The sequence below is a fragment of the Musa acuminata genome, chromosome BXJ2-4 (assembly GCF_036884655.1).
Source record: "Musa acuminata AAA Group cultivar baxijiao chromosome BXJ2-4, Cavendish_Baxijiao_AAA, whole genome shotgun sequence".
Taxonomy (NCBI): domain Eukaryota; kingdom Viridiplantae; phylum Streptophyta; class Magnoliopsida; order Zingiberales; family Musaceae; genus Musa; species Musa acuminata.
Window position 1 is genome coordinate 30368618 of NC_088341.1, and position 11978 is coordinate 30380595.

The window sequence follows — 11978 nt, forward strand, 5'->3', positions numbered from 1 at the left end:
TCTTACAAATAAAGAAAAAAGAATTCTTGAAAGACCCTTAGCATATGAAGATGTTATTGGAAAAGAGGGATAGATCTAAATATTATCATTTCTATCATGACTATAGGCACAACATAAAGGATTGTCAAGATCTGAAGGAGCAATCTAGGAGCTCATTTGTCAAAGGCACATTAGAAGATTTATTTGAAGACCTCAGGAACCTTCACCCTGACCTTTAGGCCTAGTCAATAGGTAGATTGATATCATCATTAGGGGGCCTACCTCATGAGGGGACAGTATTTCAAGCCATAAAGTCTACACTTGAGCCACCACTGAGAGGCAACTGATATCAGAAGATGACTCGAAAATAACTTTTAAGGGCAAGGAGATGAAGTGCCTCAACTCAAACCATGATGATGCTCTAATAGTTTATGTAAGAATGATTAATGCCTTAGTAAAAATAGTCATAATATACATAACTAGTTCAGCTAACATCCTCTACTTTGATACATTTCAAAAACTCAAACTTTCGGTTAAGGATCTCACTCCTATGACTTCTTCACTTATGGGGTTCACAAGCAATTTCATCTCCCCTCTCGGGATCATGAGATTGTATTGTTAGATTATGTGGCCCTTTTTAATTAGGTAAGATATATTATAGATATGATTGGATTCTGATTATGGTTATTAGCCAATAGAAAAGAAGTCCATATTAAAGTAGAATTTCTTAGGAAATAATCTTGATGGGAGGAACTATCCTAATAACTTATCCTAGACCCTCTGCTCTCGCCTATAAATAGATATGACCTCTAGGGGCTAAATAGAGGCATCTCATAGATGATTCAGTTAAGGGATTACAGTCTCTCTCTCAACCCTTCTCCCTAACCATCAATTTAAGTGGTCGTGTGAAAAGATAGGAAGAGAGGAGAATGATCTAGTTCTCCTTGCAGATTGATATCTCAGATCTGACGATGGTGCGCTTGCAGATCATATAAGGTTTATTCATCTGAATAACAATGAAAGGTATGCATCGTAATATTATTAGATCTAATTTTATTTGATTTCAATCTTGGCATAAAAGTTTTATCGCATTACAGATAGCATAATTACAGATTTTATGCTAACATGCATGTCACGTTCGGTGGTAAACTCCTCCAAATTAATAATGATTAAGTTTGTGGTAATTGATATCCTCTCAGTATATAATACGAACATAGGTCGACCCACACTCACCAGGCTAAGGGCTATGGTATCAACTTATCATATAGTAATGAAGTTGAAGTAACCCAAAATAATCTCGTTTGTGCTATCTAACTATAGTATCCCTACTGAAAAAGGCCCGACTCAAGACATCAATATTGGATCATCGAGATTTCACTACGTCCCTTCTACATCCTAAGCCAATAGAGCCACTTGTCGAGGAACCTCTTGATAAGGCCCATCCTAACCAGGTCATCGAGGTCGGAATGACACTCCTCAAGGAGAAGTAGGTGCAGCTCATCAACTTCCTCCGAGAAAACACTGAGGTGTTCGCATAATTATCAAGGGACATGCTAAGAATAAATCTTAATATAGCTCAACACCACCTGAATATTTCTCCTAAAGTTTGGCTTGTGAAGAAAAAGCCTCGTAACTTTACAATTGAATGCCAACAAGTAATTAACTTTACAATTGAATGCCAACAAGTAATTAACGATGAGGTGGGTAAACTACTACGAGCGATGTTCATCACTGTAGTACAATACCCTCAATGGCTTGCTAATATTGTGTGGGTTAAAAAACCAAATGAAAATTAGAGAATATGTATTGATTACATCGTTCTACAACGCATGTCTAAAGAACAGTTATCTCCTTCCCAGATTGACTAGTTGATTAATGCTATCTAGGGACACAAACTTTTCATCTTCATTGATACATTTTTGGGATATAACCAAATAAGATGGTGCCTCGGGATCATATACATACCTTCGTCATAGACCAATATATATTGCTATAGATTTATGCCATTTGGATTAAAAAAATATAAGGGTGATGTACTAAAAGATGGTAAATAAAATATTTAAATATTAGATCGAAAGGAATATTGAAATATATGTGGATGACATGATATTCAAAAGTAGAACAACTAACTCACACTTAGCGAACTTGGCTGACACATTTTAGGTTTTAAAGGAATATAATATACACCTCAATCCAACTAAATGTTCTTTTGGAGTCGGTTCAAAAAAAAATATTTTTGATTCATTATTCATTGGAGAGGAATATATGCAAATCCCGAAAAGATCAACACCATATTGGAGATGCATCCACTGCGATCAATGAAGGAAGTACAATAATTAATAGGATGAATAATGGTACTTAGCTGATTCCTATCCCACTTCGATAATAAATGCTTGCCCTTCTTTCGGACATTGAAAAATCTAAAGGATTGGACCGAGAAGTGCCAAGAGGTATTTGAGAAACTGAAGCACCACCTCGCCTAATTGTCATGACTCTCCTCCTCCATTCCAGATGAGGCTCTTAGCCTCTACCTCATCTCATCATCACTAAGCAAGCTATTAGCTCGGTGCTAAGTGCAAGATAACTCAAGAGTCCAAAGACCAATATATTATATCAATCGTGTATTAAGCAGAGTCAAGAAGCGATAGCCCCCCATCGAGAGGCTTACTTTTGTGTTGGTACTGGTAGCAAGGAAGCTCCACCACTATTTTTAAGTGCATCCCATACAAGTAATTACCGACCAACCACTCAAATAGATCCTTTTGTGATTCGATGTCTTAGGGCGGATGCTGAAGTGGTTGATAGAGTTGGGCAAATTTGACATCTAGTATGTACCAAGGGTTGACATCAAAGCTCAAGTATTGGCGGATTTTATATCAGAACTGACTCCCTTACCTAAAGCCAACACTGGTGAGCATACCCCTTCAGCATAGACCCTATTCATAGATGGTTCTACCACTTCAAGAAGACGGGGCATAGGACTTATCCTGAAAGGTCCGAACAAATAGGCATATGAGCAGACTCTATGGTTTGAGTTCAAAATTTTCAATAATGAGGCCGAATACGAAGTATTTCTCTTGGGACTCCGACTTGCCCGAGAGCTTTAGATACAGAACTTGATAGTGTTTAGTGACTCACAACTAGTCCTGAGTCAAGTTAATAGAAACTATGAAGCCTAAGATGAAATTATGGTGCAATACCTTATCGAGATACAATGGTTAGCATGAAACTTCACCCAACTCAATGTACCACAAGTACCTCACGCAAAGAATACCCATGCTGATGCACTAGCTAAGTTAGCCTCCACCTAAGCTTTGAAGGAAGGTTGGCTAATAGTTAAGGCATTATCAATTTGAACCATCGAGGGGTACAACATAGACATGGCTAAATAGAAACTAAGCTAGGTCGATGGAGTCCTGCACTATAAGAGAGATGGGACACTACAAGACCCCACAGCGGCTCAAAGAGTCAGGTATTATCAAGCATGGTATTTCATATTAAACAATTACCTATATCAAAAGTCTCTCATCCAACCTTTCCTCAAATGCTTTGCATCATTGAAAGCCGCCGAAAGGGTGCTCACCGAGGTACACGAAGGTATTTGCGGAGAGCATAAAGGTTGATGAACCCTTGCATTTAATATGTTTCGATAGGGATTCTACTGACTAACATTGTGCAAAGATGCAATTGCCTATATTTGGATATGCTACTAATGCTAAAGGTTTGCTCGAGTATAACACTAGCCAATGGTTCATCTGAGCTCGATCGACTATGCTTAGCCCTTGGCCCAATGGGGTATGGACCTACTAGACCCCTTCCCATCAGCTTTCGACTAGAGAAGATTCCTCATCGTTGGAGTAGACTTCTTCACAAAGTGGGTGGAGGTCGAGCCATTAGTATCGATCATCGAGAAACATGTCGAGGGGTTTGTTTAGAAAAACATCATTATCTGCTTCGCAATCCCGAAAGCCCTTAACATTGACAAAGGGACTTAATTCAATAATATAAAATTTAAAGAGTTTTGTTAGCCCTACGGGATCTAATTGGGGTTCAACTCGATGGCTCACCTCCTAACTAATGGTCTCACCGAGATTACTAACCGAGCTATTCTCGAAGGACTAAAGAAAAGGGTTATGGGAGTATAAGACACTTAGGTAGATGAACTATCGAGCATTCTATGAGCCTCCTAAATAGCACCTAAAACCAGTTTGGGAGAATAGCCGTTTCACTTAACGCTCCACACTAAAGTTGTCCTACCACTTGAGATGGTCTTTTTGACACCTCAGGTTGAAAGCTTCAATGAACAAACATTTGAAGAGAGACTCTAAGTTGGACTTGACCTGAACAGTGAAGAACCTGATGCTCAACACTTGGGTTCGGGTGAGCGTCGAAGCATTGCCTCATTGAAGCGCACTACCTGTTCCACATATGAGGTGCTTCGGCCTTGTCTCACCCGAGCGCTTGAGTGCAAGCACTTATTTAAATCACCGAGTCATCATTGATGGACGACATCTATTATGATAATTATTTTTAACTATGTATATATTATTTTTTAAAAAAATATTCAAGATATGTCATGTTCAAAAAATTGTTTAAAATCTCTCTATTGAAGGTGTAAGACTTCTAAGATATATGAAGTTTAATTTTACAAAACATATTAATTTATGTAATGATTTTGTTCAAGCAAAAATAAAAATTTATGTTCTGATGTATTTTAAGGTAAATGATTGGTTGTAAAATAATTTTTATGTTTTGATAAAAAATATTTTATATATCATTTTCATTAGTATGTGAGTTGTTGATGCTAACTAATATGTGATTTGTCCATGTCCATGTTCTATTTTTCTTTTTTTCATATATTGAAGAGTAGATCATACATTAACATGCTTGGTAGTGTATATGAATCTTAGGGATCTTTTAAAGTTTGAACTTCATCTTAGTAATGATGTTATTTAAATTCAAGTATTGTGAATAACTGAGGATGTTATTAAATTTGTTAAACATCATTATAGACCTTTATTATTAATTAATATATAGTTATATTATGTTCTTAGAGTTGGAATATAAATTATGTATAAAGGTTTAGAGCTTGCTACCTCACATGTGATTGTGACATTGTTTCGATATTTTTCATTCTATTGGCCTAATCTAGTATTAGGATATGGTTAGAGGTTCCAGTAGAGAAAAACTATCATTGGATGAAACTAATAGAGTATGTCATGACATGAATCTACTGTTGAATCCCAGATTTTGATAATGAAATCGATTGATGAGTTTATTGACTAATATGATTTTGAGAGAAGTGACATAGAAAATACATCGATCAAGAACTCAAACCATTATGGATAAATTATCGAAGTAGGAGAATTAAACATTGTGTCAAGAAAAGTATCATATCAAAAATTGGACATCGAGCTGGACGATTGGTCGACTTGTCAAATATTAAACTTCATACTATAAGTTCAGGCATCATGCTGGAAGGATTGGATGTTGTGCCAAAAAATCGAATGTCATGGGAAAGTCAACATGCCGATAGATTAAGTGATATATCGAAGGAAAGGACAATGTGCCGGAGGTTCAAACAAAGTATTGGAAGAATGAATGATATGTTGGAATAGCGTACAACATACTAAAAGCTTCATAATTATGTCAAATATGTGATTGGATTGTTAAAGACTTGTTTCAGATCTTTCTCAATCAAATTGAATTGGTATTGGACCAAAACCATACCAACTTATTGAGAAAGCCAATGAAATTAGACCCGGGCCAAATTAGGCTTGTTAAAAAGCCAAAATAGTGGTCTTATGTTAGCCTAGGTAGTGGCATTACTAGGCCTAGGGGGTGGTACCACCTAAGTTAGCCGACAAGCACAAACAATTCTTGTCAGCATTGTCGACGATGGAACCACCTATATATGTGGTAGTACTACTTAGGGCAATAGTGATACCACCCAAAATTTAAAAATTACAATGGTGGTACCGTCCAAAAGTTTAAAATTATAGCGTCAAAAGTTATGGTGGTAATACTGCCATGTGTCAGTCGTAGTACCGCTCGTACCCTAAAATTTTGAGGATTTAAATTTTTTACTCTATTTTTAAAGTTTTTTTGGGGCCTATAAATACCCTATTAAGGCTTGATCGATGGAGCATTAAATTTTAAGTTTGTGAAGGGTTATAGCTCTCTATAAATATTATTTGAGTCTTTTCCTTTTTCTTGAGTTTATAGGTGATTCTAAGTTGTAAGAAGTGAGAGATCATATAAAAGAGTGAGTATGGAGGTTCTCTCCTATGTCTTTTAAAAGGAGAAAAGCTATAACAATGATAGTTAATCTTTGCCCGTTGGAAAAATGATTGATAGTGAAAGTCGGTGGCCTTAAGGAAAGAGGAATCGAAGTAGACATAGGTCGGGAAGACTAAACTAGTATAAATCGATTTGTATTTCTGTTCTTGCTTTTGATTTATTATTGCTTACTCATTTACTTTACTCACAACCCTTACTCGCATTTTTGGTTAATCATGTTTTCGATATGGATTTATCGATCAAACTTTAAAATCGGATGAAAAAATTACTATAGCACTAATTCATCTCCTCTTTTAGTGCTATTACAATCCTAACAATTGATAGTAATGCCTGTTTCTCTCAGTTAGGTTAACACCCAAGAGAGATCTAATAGTTTTTCAAGCAATCAAGAGGGTCACTCCAGTCCTCTCATATTCAATGTAACAGACTACACCTATTGGAAAACATGAATACTAATTTTCTTACTTTTTATAAATTTTTACTTATAAAATATTATTAAGTTTAGATTTTAAAAATCTTTTAAATCGATAGATGAATAGAATGATTTTGAAAAGAGAATGTTTTCATTAAATACTAGTACTTTGAATATTTTATTTTATGCTTTTAGATAAAAATGAGTTCAATCAAGTTTCTACTTGTGATACTGTATATAATATTTGACACATATTCCAAGTTACTCTTGAAGGTATAAATAGAGAAAATAAATCTAAAATTAATCTTTTGGTTAACAGTTATGAATTATTTAAACTAAAGCCAAGTGAATCTATTGGTGTCATGTACACCCATTTTATGGATATTATCAATGGTTTAAAAGCTCTTAGTAAAAATTATATTAATCTTAAATTGATGAGTAAGATTTTAAGATCTCTTCATAAAAGCTAAGATCTAAAGAAAATGATAATCCAAGAACCTAAAGGCTTAAATAATTTTACTCTTGAAGAATTCGTAAGATCTTTAATGACCTATGAAATTACTTGTAGATCATATGATAAAGAAGAATAAAACCTTTCAAATAAAAGGAAAGATATTTCTTTTAAATCTAAAGAAGACTATTTGAGTAAAAGCTTGGTGATGATGACATGACATTCCTTACAAGAAGATTCAAAAAGTTTATGAGGAGAAACAAGACAAATCCTACAAGACGAGAAGGTAAGAATAAAAGTGAACCCAAGAAAGGTACAGTCATATGTTGTGAATGAAAAAAGTCAGGACACTTCAAAAAAAAGTATCCACAACTGAAAAAGAAATTATCAACTTAAAAGAAAAAAAAATACTTAAAACAACGTGAGATGAATCAAGTAAATTAGAAGTCGAAGAACAAATCAATGAAAAAAAAGTGGCAAACTATGTAGTAATTACCTTCAATGATATGGTATTTGACTCTCCTAAAACATCTTTCTCATCTGATAAATTACTTAAAGTATTTCATAATTTATATGATAAACTGAAAAAGATTGGATAAAAATCGAACCGTTTATAAAATTTTTAAAAAAGCGAGATATTTATGCTTAATATTCATTACCAGGAATGTCACAAAAAAATAATATGCTAAAAGGCATAATCGTACACTTATAAATATGGTTATGATGAGTTTTTTCTTCTATACCTAACTCAATGTGAAATGAAGTTCTTAAAACTATTATGTATATTTTAAACATGGTCCCTAATAAGTCAGTTTCATCACTCCATTTGAGTTATAAGTTAGTAGAAAATCTAATTTAAGATTATTCAGTAAAGATAATAGTCTTTTAACTCGTAAAAAAAAAAAAATCCAAGAACTATGAGTATTTCATTAAGTATTCAGAAAAATTTAAGAGGTACAGATTTTATTGTCCTAACTATAAGAAAATAATTAAGTCTAATAATACAATATTATTAGAAAATGATAAAACTAATGGGAGTGAAAAATCTTGAAGATTTGATATTGAGAAAATACATGTTGATACTTCTTTATCATTTTTTTATTTAAGAAGTTGTTGTTCCTCAAATTACTAAATAAATTAAGATAAATAAATAATATAATGATATTGATAACCTCCATATAATGAAGATATCACTATTAATAAACTTATAGAACAATCACAATTGGCACGTTTGGGAAGATCTAAAAAATAAAGGCAATATCATTTCTTATGATTATATGATATATCTACGATGATCAAATTAGATATAAGAATCAAAAAGTATCTCTTGATATTTTCATAATCTATGAAAGGTAGTAATTATGAAAAATGAAAGGATGCCACAAGGGAAGTGATGAAATCAATAGACTAGAATATTTAAGAACTCATCGAGTTACCTAATAATTATAAAAGAGTTGATTGTAAATGCATCTTTAAAATAAAACTTGACTCAAAGGATAATATCGAACAATTTAAAATGACTAAAAATTTTACTAAAAAAAATGCATTAACTATAACAAGACATTTTCTCTCATCTCTCAAAAGGACTAATTAAGAATCATCATGGCCCTAGTTGTTCGTTATGATCTTGAGCTACATCTAATATGAAAAAAACTTTTCTAAATAGAAAATAATATAAAAGGGTTCAATAAAATGAAAATTAATATTTGGTTTGCAAACTTAAAAATTTATTTATGATATTAAATAAGCTTCAAGACAATGATAATATAAAGTTTCATGATACCTCATCGATAATGAAAGCTGAATTTATGATATGCTTTGAAGCTATCAATCAAGTCTTATGGCTATGAAATTTTATTTTAGGACCTGATGTGATTAACTCAATTGTTAGGTCATATTTTGTGATTACACTATAATAGTTTTCTTCTTTAAGAATAATAAGTACTCAAGTCATTTTAAATATATTGAGATAAAGTATTTGGTTGTTAAAGAAAGAGTTCAAAAATAAGAATTGTTACTTGAAAACTTGAGTACCATTTAATGATTGTTGATTTATCGACTAAGGCTTTATAAGTAAAGTATATGAAGAATATTTTATTAGAACGGGTCTTGTAAGCAACCTATAAAATATGGTGATATATTTCTAAGTAGTTATTGTAATCGATATTATTGCTTGCATAAATAAAAGTTATTCTTTATGTTATCTTGCTTTTTATTTATGTATGTAGATATTATGTTTATTCATGATAATAGGGTTGTCCTTATAATACAAATTACATGGGTCATTATGGACTGTATTGGGAGGGGCTGACAATATTGTAATATATATAAGGAAATTTGATGCAAATGATATACAACCATTATAACTTGCATTAACTTGATATAGTATTATGGTATTTGTTAGATCTATTAGCATCTTTTCTAAAATGGTGCACTTATAAAATTATTTTTCAAAATATAAAATCTAATCAAATAAAATTATTTAAAAAAATAAAATTATTTTACTCCATATCAATGGAGTAAAGAGTATTTACGAGCATATCAATGAAGTAAAGAATATTTAGAAGCATATCAATAAGGTAAAAAAAATATTTAGGAGCATATCAACGAAAGAAAGAATATTTAAGAGCATATTAATGAAGTAAAGATCATTTAGGAGTATATCAATGGAGTAAAAAATATTTAAGAGCATATTAATGAAGTATGAAGTATTTAAAAATATTAAAGAGAGCATATCAATTGAGTAAAAAGTATTTATAAGCATATCAATAAAATAAAAAATATTTGGGAGTATACCAAGAGAACAAACGATAAACATAACTTTAAATGTCATATTTGATATTTTATTCATATCTAAAAAGTATATAGAATAATATTAGCAAGTACTTTTAATAATATGTCACAAGAATATAAATGGTGAAGTGGAATCTGATTCATTTATTTCTCGATGATTATTAATATTAGTTTTCTACGTTTGGGAGCTCCACTTATCTGCATAAAGTCATTGGGCCGATGCTGCTTTACATATAACTCTCTTTTTTATTTCTGATAAAGGTTAATAACTCCCTTTCCCATTTTTAATAAGGGTTCACGTTATCTCATAAATATCAAAGTATAAAATGACATTATAAATAAGAAAGTTAGAAGTACATGAAACAATAAAAATATATATATGTGAACATATCAAAAAATATGATATAAACATAAATTTTTACTCATTTAGATATGATAAGAACTAATAACAAGAGAGTTTAAAACAATCACATAAGGTTCAATTAAGGGAAGAATTTTAACTAAAACAAAGTCCAAAAAAATAAAAATAAGTAAATTTAAAAATAAATCAGTTTTGACATAATTGAGGTATATTACATGAGTAATTTTATGATCAATCATACTCCAATTTACTTAATATTTAAAAAATATGAGTCTAGTTTCAAATAAAATAAATTTTATACAAATTAGAATTCTTATGGAGAGTTACAACTAATTTAGTACAAAAGGTCAAAAAAATATTATCTATATTTTGTAGAATCTAGATGATTAATTGATAAGCATATAAATCATTTAGTTCCTAAAGAATTAATTTTGTCCATTCATTAATTTTGTCTAAATCAGAATTCTATATAAAATATTTAGTTAAACTAAGATACATAGATCAGAATTCTAAAAAATTAGCAAATTCATAGCTCAAATGAGATTGTAGGATACAACTGCGATGGCGGTATCAGGATGGTTGCCGGCCAGATTTGCTCAGTGCACGCCTCATTGGGGTTTCGGTTGCAGAAACGGAGGAGAAAGCCATGGGTGAAGCACCGGCAAGCGGGCGCCCCTCGTCATCATGCTGCAGCAGTGGCGAGGGCTTCTTCAAACTGCTATACCGCCGCATTCCCTTTCTCAGAGAATAGGGTCCAATCCAGAGGGAGGAGGAGGAGCGTATTCTTGACCTCGTCTTCATGTGGTGTGACGTCGCCTTCTTCTGCGACCGCGACGAGCACCCCTTCGCTGTCCATACCCCTCCCTCAGCCCGGTGACGCAGGAGACATGGATAGGTAATTGCGTTTGATCGAAGCCCTCTATGACTTCCCAATTCCATCCTCTTTGAATCAAAACTCGTTGATGAGAACCCTAGAGGAAGTTGCAACGAACAAGCCAATAAGAAAAAATCGCAAGATAGAGCAAAAGCAGTCACAAACAACAGAAATGCAACGAAATAAATCAATCGCGGAGGAGCTTGCTCCCTTCGTTGACGGATCGGATGATGCATTTGGCTTCGACGAACGCGGTGCGGAACGATAAGAACCCGCAGAACTCGGCTGGGTCCAGTGAGCCAGCCAGCATCGCCCCTCAGATCGTCGAAGCGTGGGGCGAGCAGCTTCACCCGCTGCCGCCTGAACGGCCGACAGTTCTCTGGCAGTGGGGACACCTTGGCCCACCATCTTCCACGGTCGTGTCCTCCTTTTCTTCGTTTCTCGCGCCGTCGATACAATCGCAACCGGAGGGAGATGCGATCGACGAAGAAAGCAAGCAAATGATTGACTTGTTATTGAATCCAGGATTACGTCTTCGACTCACTTGCGTGCACCATCGTGAATAGTCGATGTTGGAAGAAGATTAAATATAGCAAGCTTTAAGATCGATGAGATTGGATATGATGAGGAGTTTGCTATAAAAACAAGAATGATTGGTGCATGTAAGAACTTCCATTTTCTTCTACATAGTTATGTATGAATAATTAAATTAATTAGCTGCTGTTATTTTTTGCTAGTTTATAGTGGTAGCTCATTCGACACTGGAACAACTGAAATAAAATCTGAGTTGTCAAAGCTTCAGAGGAAG